General features: G+C 41.5%; 1 long non-coding RNA gene across 1 annotated transcript in view; it reads right to left on the bottom strand.

The window, feature by feature from the left end:
• Positions 1-3,393: 3,393 nt before the first annotated feature.
• LOC121453260 overlaps positions 3,394-23,116 on the bottom strand; it is a 34,096-nt gene continuing 14,373 nt past the window's right edge. Inside the window, exons 2-3 of the long non-coding RNA XR_005974986.1 lie at positions 4,969-5,038; positions 3,394-3,437 (exon numbers count right to left, since the gene is read on the bottom strand). This is a non-coding gene — a long non-coding RNA (uncharacterized LOC121453260). The remainder of the gene's footprint in view (positions 3,438-4,968; positions 5,039-23,116) is intronic.

Below are 23,116 nucleotides of genomic sequence, written 5' to 3'. Positions count from 1 at the left end.
GAGGAAACTTCATACAAACAGAGGAAGCTAGAGTCTTTCTGGGAGAACTTGCTAGCTGACTTACAGTGCTGAACACTGATGCCTGCTAAAGATAAAACCTGGGAAAAGAGCCCCGGGTCCCGCTCTCATTGTTGTTCCTGGGTCCAGTGTATGTCTGAACGGTGTACACATTTCCCGGGGTGGGGGCACCACCAGCACAGAGCTGTCTGTGGCAGGACTGTTTACAGTAGCAAGCGAGGACTGCTTTTGCCAAAACATGGTGTTTCTTATTTTAAAGATGAGAACAATTCCCTTTCTTCCCAACTCCATTGTTACTTGGTTTACTAGATTTTTCAGGCGGAAAAAGCAGTAAATTACTGAAGAAAAACATGTATACCTCACCAGGGTGTGCTGGTGTGAATTCAGATGAGGTCTCACGTACCAATCAGATGTGACAATACAGATCTCTGCTTTATAAAAAATTGGTATGAAGAAGTCAAAACAAAAATAATTAGATGCTTTCCCATTTATATCCATGCCTAGTTCTAGAATTCCCGAGTTAAGAGCATTATTCTAAGTGTCCATCTGGATGGCTCCAGGAAGCCAGTTGATTAGCAGTCAGGAAGGCCTCCGCCAGTCTATAGCACAGCTGGCAAGCCTTCCTTCCACGATGGCCCAACACTCTTCCATGAGTTACTATTACATTTTCCAACCAGTGTCTAAGAGTGATGATGCATTGGGAGAGAAAAGGGTTAGTTTTCTGCTCAATCACAAAAGAAGTAAGATTTACCTTAAAGAGAATTGATTTTCAAACCACAACTACAGAATGGCAGTATCAAAAAGAAGTGTGTGTGTGTGTGTGTGTGTGTGTGTGTGTGTGTGTGTGTTCAAGGCCTTGCCCATTCTAGGCAGGTGCTCTACAGGACTATTTCTCCAGTACTTTAGCACATCCACACGAGAAGCCTCCCAACCCCATCTATAGCAATCTGGAGCACTTCTAGTGCCTGAATCAGATTACCATTCAATTTAGACATGAACACTACCCTGGGCCTCTTCCTAAAGTCTGACTTCACTTTGGGACCCTGAATACAGACAAACTAGGGAGGGCTGTTGGATCTTCGTCCTTCTTCCCAATGTGACCACATTGAGTAAATCTCCTTTTTCTGCTTTCCATTATTGTCTCTTTTAATTGGTTTCCTGAAGACAAGTGTTCAGGCCTGATTTGGGGCACATGTTGTGACTCCCAGGTCTGATAATAGACAGGTTCCTCACTGTTTGGCCAAACTGTAAAGAAATGAGTTTTCTTTTATTAAAAAAAAAGTTAGAACAATAAACTTACATATTTATTCTCATATTCTACAATAGAATTAAAAACATAGGAAAAGAACCTTTGCTCTGTGAAACATGCTGTTAGATTAAAGGACAAGCCACCAAAATGTGGCTGAAAATCTCACATCAGTGGCCATTAAAGGGTCTATGCCCAGTACAAAGAGCTCCCAGGACTTAGCAGAACACACATGACTGAGACCACTAAGGAAACACACATTAAACCTACGAGGAGTATCACTACACACTGATTAAGATCACTAAAATTAAAAGCAAATGGGGTAAGCAAGATGGATCGGTGGGAAAAGCACTTGCCACATGAACCTGGCAACCTGAGTTTGAGACCTGGAGCCTACATGAAAACTGGCTGCAGAAAGTTGTCTGGTGACACACATGCCATTGGCACAGGAGCCAAACACATCTGTATGTGCACACACTAGTGATGATGATGATGATGATGATGATGATGATGATGATGATGAATTTTAAACATAAGAAAACCAAATACTGGATGGAATAACTAGAACTCTCATACACTGTGGAGAAAATTCAAAATGATGCAGCTGGTCTAGAAAATGATTGAACAGTTCCTGGTGGAATTAAACATGCAATTGTCATGTGTCCAAGAAATATCAGTATATGTATTTATTCTCCACAAATAAAAACTAAAACCTGCATAAATATTTTAGTAACTGTCTTTATAATAAACACACCTAGAAAAAACTCAAACTTATCATGGTAAGAAAATGAACAAAGATACACCCGTTCACTGGACACGGTTCAGAAACAGGAAGGAAGCTACGGCTGACACTAGGCTAGCCTGGACAGCCTAGGCGAGGAGAATGACTTCGGTGAGAATTCCAGACTCTGGAAAGTCTAAGACCAACTTACTGTCAAACGCAGTTCCTGGCTGAGAGCAGCCTTACTGCTGTCCTCACAGGCGGGGAGAGCTCCGCTCTCTTCTCCCGTTACTGACGCCAAGATCATCGTGAACCAAGTCAGTCCTAAGGACATCTCTCAGGCGCTACCTCCTAATATTATCGTTAGGGGATTAGGGCTTTAATATGTAGCATTCAGTCCACAACATGAAAAGACATCAATAAATACCAGATACCATACAGAATGAAAGAAATCAACTCCTGAATGCTGCTTCTTACATGCTTCAGTTTGTGGTACTGTGGGAAAGGTAAGGCAGCAGAGGCTGAGGCAGAGCGGAGTGGATGAAGATCACACAGCAGAAGGGTAGGAGGAGGCAGAGGATGGGCACTGAGCTGATAAGATCTGGTGATAAATGTCACAGGAAGTATTGCATGTAATAATTCCCTAGAGCTGCAACTATTTCCAAAGAGAAATTTTGCATTTTTAATTTTAAAAATTAAATTACAACATGTTGCCAGATTCTATTCAGAGAGCTAAAGTCAAGAAGGACCTTTATTTAAACTTAACTGTAATAATGTTGTAGCGCGCTATTTATAACTGGGCAAAGATGGCCTGCTTCAGGGAAGCCTAGCAGCACTTAACCTAAAAACAACAAAAGGAAAAAGTGACATGGAAACTATTGGCTCTGTCTCAAGTCGTGGGAGGAACTGGTAGAGACAACATGGTCTGTCTCCAGTCTGGTCTCCCGAGTGGGGTCTGAGCCCGAGTGAAGACAAAAGATAGAATGACAGAGGTCGCAGGGATGTGGGCATCAGCGACCACACTTCATTCCCACATTTGAAAGGAGCAATTTGGAGGACTGGCCTCTAGGTTCCAAAGAGCTGAGTGTCACCTGAGGCGGAGGACCCCAAAGGGAGCCAATGAAGCATGTGCTCCCTGGAGACCTGCCAACATGGTGTTTGAGCACAAACTAAACCTCCCCAGGAAGAAGGCTCACGATGAAAATTCCCAAGCCAAGTTCCCAGGGAGCTACTCAAGCGTTAATTAGAAATGACACATTTTATATAGCCCATCCGTTGTCTTCCTCTTCCTCCGCTACACATTCACACAGCCCATCCGTTGTCTTCCTCTTCTACACATTCACACAGCCCATCCGTTGTCTTCCTCTTCCTCCGCTACACATTCACACAGCCCATCCGTTGTCTTCCTCTTCCTCCGCTACACATTCATACAGCCCATCCGTTGGTCTTCTTCTGTAATAACAGAATGGAAGAAAGAAGATTTATTTCTCTCGTCAAGTAGAGAGACTTTTTAGACTGTTTTGTGCCAAAGAACTTCTTATTTAAACTTTAAAAGTGTGGGTAAATCCCTTGAAATACAGAAGTGGATGTGTAACTTCATTTAATTAGTATATAGAAAATACTAATGTACCGTGGTGGTATCCTGAAATATTTTTTACTGTGCATATGATATGTTTTTATATTTGTATTTCTGAAGTTCCTTCCTTCCTTAATTTGACGGAGCAGTGTGCACAGCAAATGCCCACCAGAGGGAGACTCAGGACTGTGTTCTCCCTTGGGGCATCTTCAGATTTAGTCGGCCTACTTCAGCCAAAACGTGTCTGCAGGGCATCTGGGCACAGCAGGCAACCCAAAACGGAGGCGGAGGAGAGATTTCCAGTCTGAAATGAGATAAAGGAAGAAGAGAGAAGGGAAGGCCCCTTCCTCCCAACTTCCTGCTTTCCCTCTAGGTCTTGCGTGACTTTCTCCTCCTTTTCCTCAAGGGTTTGTAAAGCTAAGTTGTGTGCTTTCGAAAGCAAAGACTTTAGGTTTCTTGGCAATGTCCAGGCTGAGCAAAATGTACAGGAATACTCCCACTCCACCTACCCCACTGCCAGAGGAATGTGTCATTCAACAGACAGGAAGCACTTGCCAAAGTCAAGAGAGCCCTTAGGGACTATAAATCCTTTGACAGAGCCAAAGGCGATACAGTCTCAGGCCCACAGAATTCTGTGGCGGTGACTTTAGTCTTCCTAGTAAGTCTTTGATTAATTCACTCAACAGGAGGAAGTCTTCCCTTTCACAGAGGTATCACTAGAGTCTGGAGCTCAGTGGTAGGGTATGGTTAGTACCTGTGCAGCCTTGGGCTCAGGCCCAGCACCACCCACCAAGAAGAAAGTTTCTCCAGTTGTTGGGAACTGGCTGACAGCTAAGTGAGTCCAGCATGAACAGCCCAGACTAGTCACACTCAAAACAGATTTTAGGGGCTGGAGAGATGGCTCAGAGGTTAAGAGCATTGCCTGCTCTTCCAAAGGTCCTGAGTTCAATTCCTAGCAACCACATCGTGGCTCACAACCATCTGTAATGGGGTCTGGTTCCCTCTTCTGGCCTGAAGGCATACACACAGACAGAATATTGTATACATAATAAATTAATTAATTAATATTTAAAAAAACAGATTTGTAAATAAAGCACACCATCAGCGGAGTTTGCATTTATGGTTCTAGGAAATGTATCGATCAACTATTGTGTGCAAAAGGAAGGTTCCAAGGTAGAGTTCCTGGTGTGGCGGGGAGGTAGGGAAAGTTCAATGACAGTTGAACTCCAAAGCTAGACTCGGGCTCAGAAAGCAAGAACTTCTAGGTCATGAATGTGATAAGAGGCCTGGGTATAATCTCCAGTACCAGGGATGAGAGGGGGGAAAAGAGAACCCTTTTCGATTGTATTAATGTACCAGCACAACTCCAGGATGCTCCACCCCAAGTCCCTTTAAAACGGGTCTCACATATGTGGCTGTACAGTCATTTTCCATTCATAATCCCCTGGTTTTTCACATGAAGCCCCCAAAGCACATCCTGAGAAAGAAAACAAAATTAGACTTTTACTTACCACTAGTAAACAAACACTTACCTCTTCATGGGTTGGCTATAAAATAATAGAACTAAAAACATTAACTTTACACTTTCTACGTTTATTTGTTTGTTGTTGAGGTGTGGAGTTGATATGAACGCACAGGCGGGGTGTGGAGCTCAGAAGACAGCTTCCTCCTTCGACCCAGAGGGCTCCAAGTAGCAAACTCAGGTCATCAGGCTTGGTGGGCAGCACCTTTGCAGTTCACAGCCCAGGTAAACTTTCAATTCCACTTTAATGTTGATAACTTGGTCCCCGTGGAGAAGAGGTGGGTAAAAGAGAAACTATGCCAAAGAAGTATTTTTCCTTAATACTAGTTACACAGACTGGTGAGAGCGAGCAGGGACTGGTTAAGACTTAGAGCTCACAGCCTAACAGCTAAATTATTTAATATTCACAAGTCTGTAGTGGAAGAGGACCTGGAGCCTTGGCATTCTTTTCCTTGGACTCTCATCACTTGAGAAAATCAGGAGAATTTCAGAATTACAGAATTTATCTTCTTCTTCTTCGTCTTCTTCTTCTTCTTCTCGTCCTCCTCCTTCTCCTTCTCCTCCTCCTCCTCCTCCTCCTCCTCCTCCTCCTCCTTCTCCTTCTTCTTCTTTCCTTTTAGTTTTTTTTTTCCAAGACAGTATTTCTCTGAGTAACAGCCCTAGCTATCCAGAACTTGTTTTGTAGATCAGGCTGGCCTTGAATTAACAGAGGTCCACCTACCTCTGCCTTGTGAGTGTTAGAATTAAAGGTGTGTACCACTACTCCTGGCTTTAAGCATTTTTTAAAACATCATTTTATGTGTACGTGTTTGGCTTTGTATGTGCACCACAGCTGTGCCTGGTGTCCTCATCAGATGCCCTGGAACTGGAGTCTGATGGTTGTGAGCCACCATGTGTGTGCTAGGAACTGAGCCTTAGGTCCTTCCTCTGCAAGAACAAATGCTCTTACCCGCTCAGTCATCTCTCCAGACCCATGTCAGAGATTCTCAATGAGACTCCTTTTGCCCATGAGTTTTCATGCCCGTGTTCTCACCAGCACCTAGAGCTGTGGCTGCTTCTGCTCCACACTGAGTCCCCTGGGACAGCAGTGGATGAGACTGTTGCCGCCTCAGCAAAGCTCAGTGGGCAGGGCTCTCTCTCCTGCCCGCTAGGGTTCATGGGAACAATCTGGAGTCTGTAACTGCTTCTGCTAGTAACAGTGAAACAGAAACGTAAAGAAAAATGAGCAAACATAAAATGCAAACTGGGCTGCGTGTGTTTAGGCCCTAGAAGAGGTATCTAAACAACTGCAGAGTCCGACACCTCGGCATGTGCCTTTGGCTATAAGCAGACAGCACATCGCAAGAACTCTCAGAGCCAAAGGGAAACCACAGAAGGATCAGGTTCCACCTCCTAGAAACGAATCTGTACAAGAAATCCGATGACATGTTCCTGGATTGACCGTAAGAACCGTTTTCCCAATAACATCAGCTGAGTCTCTGGACTCTATCCTGGAGACTATCCCCAAATTCATCTGGGAAATCATCGGATTAAGTCAGTTCGGCTTCACCAGAGCGTGATATGATTTGCGAGGCTATGTCATACAACCACATAATTAGTGTGGATGAAAACACTATTAATAAGAGATAAGCATCTGTCCAAGGACTCGCTATAATCAGATCTAGTGGGAATTTATCTCGATGCGTTGCCAACCGCAGATACAAAATAACTTCACATTTGAGACGGACTGCTCCATCCTCGGAAAAGCACACTGAGGCTCTGCCCAGAAGAAAAACGCTGTGTCCTCTTCCTCAAACTCGCTTTCCTTTCCTGATTAAAACCTCCACCCGCACAGAACATAATAAGCAGTGAGCTTTAAATTGTAGTTTCATTTTTACAACTTTCTAAAAATTGTGTTTTAAAAATCATTTAAAATAAGTTACTCTAAAAATAATTATACTTGGGTTTTGTAAACAATTCTTTTAGAAGTACTTTTAAAGATAAAATATAATAACATAATGAAAACATAAACCCAATATCAACTGCCCACTTTCTTGTGAAAAATAGAACCAGCCATAATGAAATTAATGATCAAATTCTTTTATAATCAACTTTTTCATGACAAAAAAAATTATCTTAGACCTTTTTAGATTTATTTTATGTGCATGAGTATTTTGCCTACATGTAAGTGTGTGTATATCATGTGATCACTGAGACTAACTCCTGGAACTAGAGCTATCATGTAGGTGCTGGAAATAGACCCCACATAGAACCAAGGTTCTCTGCAAAAGCAACAAGTGTTCTTAGCTGCTGAACCCTGTCTCCAGCCATGCAGGGCACCCCAGAAGAAACTCAGAAATTCTCTAGCTCTTTTGTATCAACTATACCATTGCATGCTACAGTTCTATAATATTGCATGCTATAGTTCTATATCAACTATATCATTGAATACTATAGTTCTATATCCACTATACCATTGAATGCTATAGTTCTATATCAAGTATACCATTGCATGCTATAGTTCTGTATCAACTATACCAATGCATGCTATAGCTCTATATAAACTATACCATTGAATGCTATATCTCTATATCAACTATACCATTGCATGCTATAGCTCTGTATCAACTGTACCATTACATGCTATAGCTCTGTATCAACTGTACCATTGCATGCTATAGCTCTGTTCAACTATGCCATTGCATGCTATAGTTCTGTATCACCTATGCCATTGCATGCTATAGCTCTGTATCAACTGTGCCATTGCATGCTATAGCTCTGTATCAACTGTGTCATTGCATGCTATAGCTCTTTATCAACTGTACCATTGCATGCTATAGCTCTGTTCAACTATGCCATTGCATGTTATAGCTCTGTATCAACTATGCCATTGCATGCTATAGTTCTGCTAATGGTGGTGCAGTGTAGTAAAACTTCCCTTACTAAAACAATGATAACACTTTGTAAGAAGCCCAGAGAAATATGCAACTCAGACAAACACACTGCTAGTGTATGGGAGCTCCAGGCTTAGAACATGGACCTGCTAATCCACTGTTTATCTGACTGGCATGTTTCTACTCTTCGCCATACCAGCCATTGCCATCTTAGCCTTAACCTGAACCTTCATTCCAAGAGAAGCTTCTGCATCTTCTGATCTGGCCTTTCTGACACAGCCCCTCAAACCCCACCAGCCTTCCTTAACTCACCCTCCCCTGGCTATTCTTCCTTCCTCTGTCTGTAAGATCAGGCTAGTGTGTGGCTTTTTTTCCTTCCCTTGACACTAAAACTATGTGTTCTCCGCATCTCAGAGCCTAATAAGTCCATCTGACCATTCACTGAGGAGAATGGGTGAAAAAAGCTCCCCCTTCCAGGTGACACATATCCCCAAGTGACCGTCTGAAGACTAGCTCTGAAATCTCCCCAGGAAGGTGTTCCTCTCTAAGGCTGTGTCCATGGCCAGTTACGCCCACTAACCATGGAACTATATGAGGAGTGGGGCGGTACTGTGAGTCAAAGCCAGGTTCCTGTGTGTCCTACACAAGTGCTCTACCACTGAGTTACAGCCCTCACTTTTGGATGTCATTTTTTCCCAAGAATAATTATGCCACTCCTGATAATCACCGTCTATCCAGGGTGACTTTTGTGATCAAGAGTAAATATTCCAGCACAAAGGGATCCCGCCTTTGGAAGAACCTCAATCAATACACAACTAAGACTCAGTTGACAGACACTAGCGAGAATAGGGTGCTGTCAGCGGTAATCACCCAGCATAGCCAACATACTGTCATTAATTAGCTAACTCTGAGACGAAGAGGAATCTATAGATCCATGTTAAGGTTTGGGGAAACGAGGCATTATACTGTTTAGGATTCTGTCCAGTTCAACACAATCAGATGCTGGAATTTCAAAAGGAAACAGAAAGGGATCCGGTACAACATGTAAGTCTAGACAACAATAAAGGAGGAGACTTAGGGTCACAAGAAGGATTTTCAACATTCATATTCCATAAAGAAAGGAAAGATAGAAGATAGGGAAGGAAATGGAGGGTAGAAGGGAGGGAGGGAGGCAGGCCACCAGAATTTTAACTGGAAAATGAATTTGCACTGTGAAAATTCCCTAGTAACAATGAAAGAAAGGTGAAATCTGCGGGGTGGTGGTGGCGCATGCCTTTAATCCCAGCACTCGGGAGGCAGAGGCAGGTGGATCTCTGTGAGTTCGAGGCCAGCCTGGTCTACAAGAGCTAGTGCCAGGACAGGCTCCAAAGCTACAGAGAAACCCTGTTTCAAAAAAAAAGAAAAGAAAGGTGAAATCTAAGAACGGTGAAAACCAGGACGAAGATAGTGACAATAGGAAATGAGAGAGTTAGAAATGTTTGACAGATGATAGCTAGAATCAACAGCCTGGGTGATAATTTTATTAAGCTAGTCTAGAGGTAGAGAAGGAGTCGTCATGCTTCTCCCTGAGACAGCAGAGGAACAGAACTATCATCAGTTGAGATACACAGAAAGAACATGCTTGAGGAAGATGATGGCTTGGGTTTTGTCTATTGAATTTAAGATACTGGTGAAATATTGAACTATATTTGTCAGAGAAACAGTTAATACACATAAATATATTAGAAGGGATTTATTATAGAAATTGGTTTCTGCAACTATGAGGCTGAGAAACCCAAGACATAAACTAGAGAACCAGGGAGGCCAATGGTATAATTCAATCTTGAATCCAAAGGGCTGAGAGTCCAGGGAACAGGGTGTGGCTCCTGGCTTAAGAATCAGAGTCTAAAGTCTTAAGAACTAGAAACGCTGAGGTTCAGGACCAGGAGGAAATGGATGTCCCAGGTCAAGGAGAGTGAATTTGTCCTCCCTCCTCCATTGTATTCTCTCTTCAGTGGATTGGATGAAGCTCATCCCTATTCATGAGTACAGATTTTTTACTAAGTCTGATTCAAATGCTAATCTATCGCAGAAACATTCCCACACACACATTAGAAATGATGCTTTGTTAGGGTATTTGGATATCCCAGTCAAGCTGACACATAAATTCACCGTTATACATACCTAGGTGGGAGGAATCAGACGTGGACTTGACCCACCTGTTCCTTCACCCAGGTCTTCAGAGAGCGTCTCTGAGTTAGCAAGAAGTCGTGAGTCTTGAAAATGCATGGACCACTTAGATGCACATGTCGAGTGGGAGTTGGGAGTAGACAGAATCAAGATAAACCATCTACATGTTTTAAATTTCCAACAAATAAATGAAATAAAAAACAATAAAACAAATAAAATTAACCATTACATTAACTGCCCATGAAGCAATTAAATGTAATAGAGCCCTGAAACTACGTAAAACTTTGCAATTAAAGACATATATCTTATAGAAAGGCCAATTTTTCTTATTTTATTTATTTATCTATTTATTTATTTATTTATTTTTGGTTTTTCAAGACAGAGTTTCTCTGTAGCTTTGGTGCCTGTCCCAGAACTAGCTCTTGTAGACCAGGCTGGCCTCAAACTCCCAGATATCCGCCTGCCTCTGCCTCCCGAGTGCTGGGATTAAAGGCGTGCGCCACCACCACCCGGCTCTTATTTTATTTTTTAATTGTTTTTATTGAGCTATATATTTTTCTTCATTCCCCTCCTTTCCTCTCGCCTCCCCTTCTAACCTCTACCACGGTCCCCATGTTCCCAATTTACTCAGGAGATCTTGTCTTTTTCTACTTCCCATGTTTATTAGATCCATGTATGTCTTTCTTGGGGTCCTCTTTGTTGTCTGGGTTCTCTGGGATTGTGAATTGTAGGCTGGTTTTTTTTGCTTTTTGTCTAAAAGACACTTATGAGTGAGTACATATGATATTTAACTTTCTGTGTCTGGATTACCTTACTCAAAATGATATTTTCTAGTTCCATCCATTTGCCTGCAAAATTCAAGATGTCATTATTTTTTTCTGCTGTGTAGTGCACCATTATGTAACTGTACCACATTTTCCTTATCCATTCTTTGGTCAACGGGCATTTGGTTGTTTCCAGGTTCTTGCTGTGACAAACAGTGCTGCTATGAACATAGTTGAGCACATGCCCTTGTGGTACGATTGAGCATCTTTGGAGTATATACCCAAAAGTGGTATTGCTGGATCTTGAGGAAGGTTGTTTCCTAATTTTCTAATAAATTGCCATACTGATATCCAAATCAGCTTTACCAGTTTGCACTCCCACCAGCAATGCAGGAGTGTACCCTTTACCCCACATCCTCTCCTGTATAAGTTGTCATCAGTATTTTTGATCTTGGCCATTTTTCCAGGTGTAAGATGGAATCTCAGAGTTGTTTTGATTTTCATTTCTCTGATGACTAAGGATGTTGAACATTTCCTTAAGTGTCTTTCAGCCATTTTAGATTCCTCTGTTGGGAGTTCTCTGTTTAGGTCTGTAGTCCATTTTTTATTGGATTATTTGTTCCTCCGATGACAATTTCTTGAGTTCTTTGTATATTTTGGAGATCAGCCCTCTGTCTGATGTGGGGTTGATAAAGATCTTTTCCCATCTGTAGGCTGCCGTTTTGTCCTTTGCTTTACAGAGGCTTCTGAGTTTCAGGAGATCGTATTTATTTAATTGTTTCTCTCAGTGTCTGTGCTACTGGGATTATATTTAGGAAGTGGTCTCCTGTGCCAATGTGTTCAAGTGTATTTCCTACTTTCTCTTCTTTGAGGTTCAGTGTGGTTGGTTTTATGTTGAGATGTTTGATCCATTTGGACTTGAGTTTTGTGCATGGTGATAGATATGGATCTATTCTTTCTTATATGATATAGATCTATGTAGAAGAATAAATATGGATCTATTCTTTCTTTTACATGTTGATATCCAGTTATGCCAGCACCATTTGTTAAATATGTTTTATTTTCCATTTTATATATTTTGCTTCTTTGTCAAAAATCAGGTGTTTATAGGTGTGGGTCTTCTATTTGGTTCCATTGGTCTTCCTGTCTGTTCTTATGCCAATACCAGGCTGTTTTCAGTGCTGTAGCTCTGTAGTAGAGTTTGAAGTTAGGGATTGTGATGGCTCCAGAAGTTCCCTTATTGTACAGGATTGTTTTGGCTATCATGGTTTGCGGGGATAAGTCCCGCCCCTTAGGGGGCGTGTTTGCCTCAGGCTAATGTTTGCCTATAAATTTGGGGAGCATGCTCCCAGCCGCTGCTTCGCTTTCCTGGTCTCCGCAGGAAAGGTGGTTCTGTAAGTCTATTTCTCCATTAAAGCTGTATATAATTTTTAAAAAAATTCTCAAATATATATACAAAGTTGAATATTTTTCTTTTGAGGTCTGTGAAGAATTTTGGTAGGATTTTGATGGGCATTGCATTGAATCTGTAAATTGCTTTTGGTAAGATCACCATTTTTACTATGTTAATTTTACCTACCCAAGAGCATGGGAGATCTTTCCATTTTCTAGTGTCTTCTTCAAAGAAAAGCCAATATAATACTCACAATTTATAGATTCAAATTCTTTGGCAGTGACAAACAGTTCTCTAATTGGACTTAAGACCCTGTGAGCAAGAGGAAGACCATGCCTGGTCCTGGAAACCCAGCTGACTCCTCGGTGCTATGAAATCATTGCAATTGCAGGAGAGCCTACAACCACTAATTTACTAAACCAGCACAATCCCTAACAAAAATCTACAGGAAAAAAAATCTACAGACATCCATTCTTCACCCCTCATCAAGGAAATTTCTCTTTGCAACAGAAACGACTGCAGAAAACCACAAGAATCAGAATGCAGTTGTTGAGCCCATTCCCAACGGGTATGTCTGCAAAGCACTCCTACACCCGAGGCTCAGGGAACATTCAAGAACAGGGGTCAGCAAGACTCTAAGAGCCAGAGATTCAGGGAGTTTGCTGGGAGATTGTGTCTCTTAGTAACACTAGACACTATTCCCTTAAAGTCTCACCATCATGACTGCCTAAGCAGGAGCAGAACAGAGAAGACACCAATGAGCATGCCAAACTGGACAGGGAAAAGCCATGAGACCTCAACCCTACACATAGAGCTGCAGGCAACTAAGGAGTGCTGACATAGGAGAGGGGTCCATCCTCAGGGAGGAGCATACTAATTAGTCTCCAGTGCCAAATGATCAAAGACATACATGAAGGAACATTGTGTGGACTCAACACTTGCATTTAGGAATATATATTGTATATACAAACACATACACGCATGTAATAGCAATTGATGACAGAAGAGGCATGAATTTGAAGGAAACCAGGAGAGGGCATAAGGGAGATTTTGGAGGGAGGAAAGGGAACAGAGAAATCTTGTAATTAAGATACAATCTAAAAAGTAAACCAAAGTATTTGCCAAAAAAAAAAAAAAATCTCCCAGTACAAATCTAGAATACATTCTCTATTTGAAACAATGCCCTTCCCTGACAATAAATAAATAAATGTGTCTCTCCAGTCACTTGGTGTGAATGGAGTCAATTTTATGACCTTTGTCCTGAAGTCCAGTCACCCAAAAGGGGATATTCCAGTATCTAAGCCTCCGGGTCACAGTCTCAGAAGAATGAGAATCCTGACTAGATCTTCAGGATTGTGACTGGGCTGAAGGTCCCGTCCTCTCCTAAAGAGCTGCGTGTGTGTCAGCACCTCGTGCCTGACCTACAGCCCAGAAAGGCAAGCCAGCAGCTGGAAGAAACCGGCCTCCAGAGAAGCAGGAGACAACGTCTAGTCATGATGATGTCCTCAGTTCTGTGTGTTCAGCACACCCGCCCCTCTCCAGATAAATCCACCATCGAATCCTTCCTGGGCTCCAAGCTGCTCCAACTCCAGTCAGGTCATAGCCGCTCACTAATGCAGGATTTAGGACATGGATAGCGCATATGACTACTATCATGCCCAGGCAAGCAGCAGGCAGTAAAATCCAAGTTCCTGTGTGCACTGTAACACACTGCAGACCACAAGACTCTCGGAGATGCAGCCAGAGGAGAGCCTGCATCCTTCTGTGTGGCTAAGAATATTGTAAAAATGGATCAAGAGGCAGGTTCAAATTCACACAAACTCAGTCTACTACAGTGGTAAGTTAATCAGTTGGTTTCTTTGATCTTCATTTATAAAGATGAAATAAATGAGCCCTACTCACTGCATCCATGTTGTCTAACTAGTGAACTAACACATGGGAGAACATTCAAAAGCAACACCCACCCCAAAAGGTAGGCACTGCCACGGAAATGTGTTCTCTCCCTTGTTGCATAAGCCTCCTTACGGTCTTGGGAGTGGGAAACAAATCTCAAATGTTATCGCACCCATGCTAATTTCCATCTGAATAAACAGTCACTTCTGTGTTATTGTTGTTACTGAACACTTATTGAAAGCGAGACAGGGTCTGGGTGCCCTGGAAAATACAGCTCTAGAGACGTCTCTGGGAAAGGCAGGAAGCCTAAAGCAATGGTTGGCATCGTACTTGGGAACAAGAAACCAAAGGTGTGGTCCCTAAGTCTCTTTCAGAATCCACAGAGAACTGTGTCCATATAGTTGAGCCTGCTCCATGGCTCCCTTCCCACCTTCCACGGGGCATTCTGAAAACCGCTAAGACAATTCAGTGTGCACACCTCAGAGGCCAGAGTTACAATGGCTTAGAATTTAGCTTATAATTCTTGGCTCTGTTTATTACAAATACTGCCCCATTTTGAAGACAGGACCCTTGTCTTTTCCTTTGGGGCATTTTTAATGACATCATATGGATGTTAGTTTTCTCCTTGCTGCAGGTGTACCGTGGATAAACAAGAGGAGATTCTTTTGTTCTGAAAATATATGTGTAAATCACATTTCATCAAAAATTATATCCAGAATGCATCAGGGGACCTCAGTGTTTCTACAATCTTCGTGGGAAGTCAACTGTAAGACAGCACTGGATAAATTAGAAGGCAGGCGACAGAAATCTAGATTGAAGCCCCAGTCCAATACTTCCTACTTCTTTGGCTCTTGGCAAATCACTCAGCTTCTTCCTACTAGCTTTCCCACCTGTAAAATGAGGATGCTATGGGACTTTATTCAATCAGCTTTTAGGAATTTCGTGAATCTGTAAAATAAGCAGACTATGAGGTTTTCTTTAACTAGCCTTTATGGATTTGTGTGTGTGTGTCCATGTGTGTGTGTGTGTCCGTGTGTGTATGTGTGTGTGTGTGTTTGCGTGAGTGTGTCTGTGCATGCATGTGAGTGTGTGTGTGTGTGTGTGTGTGTGTGTGTGTGAACACTCAATGACATGTTTTAGAGATAAGAAAGTTTAGATCCATGTTCGCTAGGATTTCCACCTCTGCTCATAAAAACTCACTTAAAGAATTAGGAATAATGCAGAGGATGAACGAAAGCAGGGCTGTAAGATGAAACTATAATAGCAGCTATTCCACATAGTAGTCAAACAGTATTTCTTGTGTGAACAACAAGAAAATATTCTACCTGTGCTACCCGAGACAGCACTAGCCCTGTGTGTGTGGCACTCATCTAGTCTAAGAAATGCTCCAAGCAACCTCATGCACAAATGACCTACTTTCATCATTAGAGACACAGCATGTCACCTGTGTGCCTTCATTTATCTTTCTGATGATTCTTTAATATCTCAAGGCAAGAGTTCTCAAAACACCAGAATCAGCATTATATCTGGGTCTATGCCACAAACGTGGTCTCCTGGATTCAGCCCAGATCTGACTTTCTAAGAGGAGACAGAATGATTTTCATTTTAGAAAGCATGTTTGTAAGCCACTATTTCACCTCTATATTGTGATTCTAAAATTTGACGGTAAATTTTGAGTTTCCAGGAACAAGAAAGACAGTAATATTTCTGTTTAAAAATTGTTTATAAGTGACTGGGGATTTAAAATGCTAAATGTAATGAATAAATAAATTCCAGAGAGCCCTAGAAATGTATCATAATATAAACAGTTATTATTTAAGCCATGACAGGTAGCATGGACTTCATGTTTGCATCAAGTCCCATCACAGTAGAGTGGAGATGCCAGTGTTGTGTGAACACACCAGGTTTACATCTTTCCTTGGGCAATGCCAGGCTCAGGACACCCCAAACTTATAAGTGGCTACCAGACAACCTGTCCAGTCTGGCTCTGATGGAGATGCTGCGCTAGATAAAAGCAAACCTGTGGTCTGGAAGGACATGCTGTTCCCAAGATTTTCACTGTAAACCATCCTTGAAAAGGTAATTCAGAAGTGAGCGCGCCCCATGCCTGGTTACAACCACGCCAGGGAATCAGAATTGGCGCCGACAGTGACTTGGTAGGGCCTTACAACGCCTATCTTAGCATTGTCAGGAAAGTGGCACCATCTCTTCCTCTGTGTCGAGGAAAGGGTCAGAAATGAGACACACAGCGGATGTTGAACAACACTGATTCCCTTTCCCGGGCTTCCTGGGCAGCTCCTCCTCCACAGCCTTGGTACTCATTTCTCTTTGACATAATCTCTTATTTTCTGTTTTCATTTGTTTTTAAAATGGTATTGCCACAAGAGTGAATCACAAAGAAATCTGGTCCAGACGGTTCTACCTGTAACTTCCCCCAAAGGTCTGAAGAACATTTTTCAATGTTTCAGCTGGAGTTTGGCTTTGTGTCTGTGAGCATATTGCACACTAGGTGGCGCTAAAGGCATGATCTGAGCAGTCAAGCAAATAGATGTTTTTATCCATGTAAACGAAAGGGGAACTGAAATGTTATTAACTATACTTCTTAAAAATGAAAAGAAAAAATATTTCTCAGATTAAGGATTATCATGCACCTTTTCCTTCTCAAACTATTTATAATGAACTACTTTTCAAATGACATAATTCAACTCCAATTTTACAGAGTTTCTAATATTTTTATTTTCAAGGAAAGATTACCTAGCCTATAATCCTACTTAAAAGTTAAGGGAGGAGAATCTCAAGTTCAAGGCCTGTCTGAGCAAACTAGTGTCAAAACAAAAACGTAACAAGTAGTCTCGGGCAATAGACAGCAGTCCATGTGCTTTGTCGAGCAAACTTTTTTTTTCAGACCCAGGCATGCTCAGGCAAAAACACAAGACCACAGCCAGCTAGGGAGGTGGGGGGGGGTGGGGGGGGGCAGGAGAAATCCTTCCACTAATTAAGAACAACAAATAACTAAATCACCAAACCAGAGGCTCCTTTATCGATTCCTCTTAAATGATCAGAAATTTAACTTGGAGAAAAGGAAAAGCTTGGTCTGAGTAAGTTGTTCACAGACTAGAAATACAGAGAGCAGCCTGTGAGCCGGCGCCAGCACAAAACAAAGGAAGGGAGCTTCTGGGATCAGACGCCTCGACTTGCAGAACACAAGAAGAATCGTTCCAATTGGAAAATGTTAAAGGCTTCTCTCACCTTTTAGCAACTCTTGATTTATAAAACCAAGCACACAGCAGTAGCTTTTATTGTTTTTGTCTTCATGGGTACTGGCATCTCAGGCAGTATCCTTGTCACACCACAGAGTAAAGTCAAAGTCACGGCCATCCTGATTCTTGGTCACACCCACACCCAGTGGAATCCCCACACCAGCTCCCCGGTTCTCCATTACAGAGCTAATGGCATTGTCTTTGTGAGTGACTATACCTGGAACCTTGGCACCTCAATGAGTTTTTTTGGTGTTCTTATAAGTTTGATTGTATTTAAATAGACATCCACTTTATCTGCTACCTTCAAAAGACTAATTGTCATCTGTGAAGAAAGAAATTCAAAATTAAACAGAAATGGAAAAGATAGTTATAAGTTACTGACATTGTTCATTCTAATACCAAAAACAAAAACAAAGTGCCATTCATGAAACAGTGACAACAGTGTTTTATGAACAAAGGACTGTGATTAATCCAACTGTTTACTCAAATAAGTAAGCAGTAAGTTCAAGTTCACAGAACTCATTCACATTAGCGTGACACTAAACCTTACCAGGAGCCCTGTTAGCAATTCAGTTGGGTCCTGCATGACAACCTAAGTTCAGACCAGGATGTCTGGTCCTCCTACTTTGATGGAAATGTGCATGAGAAAGGGTCATATGGCATCCTGACAAAGCCACAGGTAGCCTCCTGCCGAGAAATTAAGACACATAGAATAACCATCAAAAGTCATGTCCGGGGAGGGGTCAGGGAGGAGCTTCCAAGCAAAAAGAGCTGGGCAAAGGTCAGGAGTCCCAAGGCGTGATTAGAATTAGCAGAGCAGGAAGAAGGCACTTCCTAGAGGGGAGCCTTGGCGGACCCTGACAAGCACAATTCCAAACCTGGGGGCCAAAATTAAAACTCTAGAGCTGTAAGGAGATGTGTCTCTGAGGAAGCGAGGAAGTCACAAGCCACATGCAAACATTTTCTGGCTCCGTCAGAACGCTGACGGGCATGCCTTTGCGCTAGAAGCATAGCATCATAAACGAAGTTGCATGTCTTTGATTTGTCATCGGAGCGCGCTCATCTGTCTCTTCAGCACCCCTAGCTCTGGTGGAACTGGGCCAAGCATCATTGTCAATGTCAGGGAAGAGCATGGACTCTGGATGCGAATCTCATATCCTGGATATGAGTGTTTTCTAATGATATTTTCTTAGTTCGTCGTAACTCTGTGTTTAAATTCGTGTATATTTAAGAAGCTCACTTAGTTGATATGATTGTTTCCTAATGATATTTTCTTAGTTCGTCGTAACTCTGTGTTTAAATTCATTTATATATTTAAGAAGCTCACTTAGTTGGCAGTTTTGGTTAATTTAGGATCGAGTTCGTTTACATTTCCTGTTCACAATGTGAAAGTGGAGAGACTTCTGTCTCCGTTGCTCTGTCCTCTTGCCAGCGGGGATAACTGATTCACTTCTGGAGACTCTGAAACGCTACCGATGCTGGCCATGACGCCTTGGAGTACAACACAAATGCATTAGCAAGCGCGCTGGAAGCATACCTTAAAAACCAGTAGGGACTTTCCATCTTGTGAGCAAATTCATCATAGGCTTTAGCCCTGTCGGTAAAATGGAGGCCATTCAAAGGCAAAGTCTATGTTCTCAGTGTCTTCGTAACTCCCCAAATTAGCATAATATTCAGTTGACAGTTGTTCCCTGACGAACAATCACCTGTTGGATATTTATCCATTTTACATGTTTTTCAAAGAAAGAATAAAGCAAAGTAATGGAAGTCACATGAGCAGCACAGCCATTAACCAATGATTGAACTACAGGTTTAGTATAGAGAATATTGATGGATTCCTTCTTAAGTAAGATAAGAAAATTAGCAAGATTTCAATTCCCACTACATCTCCATTCATTCTATCCTTTCTATACTGCTAGGTTTTATAACATTTACATTAGTTTCTACAACAAGAATTCCTACAATTTTTGAACCTTAGATCATTATCTAAATGAACTCATAATCAGTGTGTTCCTTCATCATATCTTCATCATATCCATGCTTAATTTCTGTATTTTAATTTATTCTTGAGCTATAAGACAGGGTTTCGTCTTATAGTTGTTTCTCCATTGAGGATTCATATGTGCTGTTGACTGAATTCTTAAGTATGTGGGGATAATTTTGTTATATCCATATATATATATATAGCACACACACATACACATATACATATATACATGTGTGTGTATGTGTATGTGTGTGTGGTTGGTGCTTTGACTGATATGACATTCTACAAAATAGATATTGTATATTTTCTAGTTGATCAGTGTATTTTCTATGCTATTTGTTCGGCAGTCTGCTTTAGAGATCCCAATTGTCTTTCAAGCAATCGCCTCCACATTATGCTTCATATCTAACTATTGTAATATATTCTTGCATTGGTTCTTAGACCATGCTTCACATCAGTAATTCTGATTTAGGGCATCTAATTACTCTACATAAAAATTAGTTCTATAATGCTGTTGAACGTCTATCTCTTTAGCTCTGTGACTTCTCATTGCATTTGATATTTGCTATTTGTTATTATTATAGCTATATATGTTACTACTAATGTCTTCTACATTCAAAATACTTATGGAGAATTTTTTCTATTCTTTTTTATTTTATTTTTTTCTAGACTGGGTTCTTCCTTGGTCTTTGTTATCATCTTTCTCTTTCTTATTACTATTGGCTTATTTGCTATTTTATGCTTAATTTGTCACTGCATTGTCTCTTCAGGTTAATTAAATTGACAGTTCTGTTCAGATCGTCTGCCTGTGCCAAAGAGAGTGAACTCTTTTTTTCCCCTGTGTAACAAATCTGAAATTTATTTCATGAGTTTTAATTTTTTGAAATTAAAATTTAATTACATAACATACCCCCTCCCTTTCCTTCCCCCAGCTCCTTCCATGTATCTTCCCGTTTTCTCTGGCCTTTTTTTGAGAGAGAGAGAGAGAGAGAGAGAGAGAGAGAGTCCCAAAATATATAACTACAATCTGCTCAATCCATATAATGTTACTTATATGTAGATGCTTTCAAGGTTGAGATACCCAACTGAGGAGCTCTTCCCTGAGGAAGACTATTTCTCCTGCTCTCAGAATTCCTTAGTTGTCTGTAGTCCTTTGTTTGGATGGGGATCTTGTGAGATTTCCCCCTTCCATGTTAGCATGTCTATTGGTGTTGTCCTTGTTCAGGTCAGCCATGTTGTTGAGACTTCATGGATGTGCAGCTTCCTGGCCATTTCTAGGAGTCACAATCTCACAGAAGACTTCCTGTTCCTCTGGCTCTTACAGTCTGTCCATCCCCTCTTCTGTAATGTTCTCTAAGCCTTGGGTATGGCTTAGAGATGTAGATGCAGTAGATGTATCACTTGGGGATGGACACTACTAGATAACTTGTTCATTGGAGGCAGAGATGTCTCATTCATTTGCCCAGAGCCGAATAAACACATAGAAACTATGTTAAATTACAACACCGATGTCTCAGGCATATTTCTAGCTAGCTCTTACATCTTAAATTAACCCATTTCTATTATTTTATATTTTACCACAAAGCTCATGGTTTGTTACCTCTTGCTCCTTGGGCAGCTACATAGTGTCTGCCTTGGCCTATTAGCTCAGGCTTCTTATTAACTAACTCTTACAATTAACCTATTAACTCTAAAATTAACCTATTGCTGTTCATCTGTGTATCTCTACAAGGCTGTAGCCTACTGGTAAGATTCTGGCTTCCACCTCCTTCGGCAGCTACGTGATGTCTCCCTGACTCTCTGTCTACTTTCTCTCTATATCCCTTCCAGCTAGCTTAGCTAATTTCTGCCCTGCCAAGACCAAACCAATAAAAGCAACACATATTTAGAAGGACTTCCCATGTCAGTTCACTGTGTTTTGATTGGTAGTGGTCTTATGTACTCATCTTCATCTGTTGCAGAGAAGTCTCTTTGATGAAGGGAGAGATACACTTATCTATGGGTGAATATTTGTAATACAGTTAGAAATTACACTGTCTCAGTAGATTGATGGTAGCAGGCTCTCCAAAACCCATGGCCTCACTAGCTCTGAGCAATTGGCCAGGTTTTCAGTATTAGCCATGGTTTGCCTCTTGCTGAGAGGATCCCATGTCTAATTAGAGTGCTATTGGTTACCACCAAGTTCTCCATTTTACAAAATTTATCTCTAAAAGTATTGTGCATCTTACAATTTAATTGACAACATTTATTTTTACTTTGGGGATTATAGCATAGAAATATTTATAAGGTATCTATTACAAATCCAAGAAAGAAGGACCAGCACAGAGGCGCAGCGGCGGCGGCGCCAGACGCACAGAGGCGCAGCGGCGGCAGCACGGCGGCAGCGCCAGACGCGGCGCAGCGGCGGCCAGACCCAAGCGGCTGGGACAGGTGTGCAATAAGGAGAGCAGATCGCCCTACTACAATTGAATCAAAGAGGTAGGCCTTTGGTTGGCCAGGTCACTGGCACAAGGGGAGCCTGGTCCTGGCCTGAAGATCCTTCGGAGGGGTGAGAGGGTTCTTGGCCTGCAGCAGGAACCACGAAAGAGAGTGAGGGCATTTTGTAAGCGGAGCCCTTGGCCAGCAGGGAAACCTGATCCGGTTTCTAAAGGATCCATTGGATAGGATCAATAGGAGGAGATGGGCAGGCGCCAAGGAAAGAACTCACCCAACAATCCGAAAAACAACATGAAAACATCAGAACCCAATGATCTTACAACAGAAGTATTTGAACAATCTAACACAGAAGAAGTGGAAAAAATCGACTTTATGAAGATAATAGAGTCCCTTAAACAACATGTAAAAAATGCCGTTATAGAAATGGATGAGAAGTATAACAAAAAGTTTGAAGAAATGAGTAAATACGTACATGATACCCTGGGAAACCAAGAAAAAACCATCAAACAGGTAATGGAAACAGTTCAAGAATTGAAAACTGAAATGAAGGCAAAGAAGAAAATACAAACTGAGGACCAGCTGGATATGGAAAATCTAGGCCAACGAGCAGAGTCTACAGAAACAAGCATAATCAATAGAATACAAGAGCTAGAAGAAAGACTCTCAGATGCTGAGGACACCATAGAGAAAATAAACGAACAGATCAAAGAAAACAGCAAAGCCAACAAATTCTCAACACAAAACATTCAGGAACTATGGGACACAATAAAAAAAAAACCAAACCTAAGAATAATAGGAATAGAAGAAGGAGAAGAGTCACAGCTCAAAGGCTCAGAAAATATTTTCAACAAAATTATGGAAGAAAACTTTCCCAACTTAAAGAAAGATATTCATTTAAATATTCAAGAAGCATACAGAACACCAAACAGACTGGATCAAAGAAAAACATCTCCTCGCCACATAATAATCAAAACACAAAATATACAGGTTAAAGAAAGAATATTAAGAGCTGCAAAAGAAAAAGGGCAAGTAACTTATAAAGGTAAACCGATCAGACTTACACCTGACTTCTCGATGGAAACTATGAAAGCCAGAAGGTCCTGGATAGAGGTTCTGCAGAAGCTAAGAGACCATGGATGCAAACGCAAACTACTATACCCAGCCAAGCTATCGTTCACTATCAACAGAGAAAACAAGACATTCCAGGATAAGAACAAATTTAAACAATATGTAGCCACAAATCCAGCCCTACAGAAAG

Source organism: Microtus oregoni, unplaced genomic scaffold (genome assembly GCF_018167655.1).
Source record: "Microtus oregoni isolate MIOR12 unplaced genomic scaffold, Mior012 000011F_ref0000422, whole genome shotgun sequence".
Classification (NCBI taxonomy): Eukaryota; Metazoa; Chordata; class Mammalia; order Rodentia; family Cricetidae; genus Microtus; species Microtus oregoni.
Note: the sequence above shows the minus strand (reverse complement) of the source record. Positions and strands in the feature narration are given on the sequence as shown.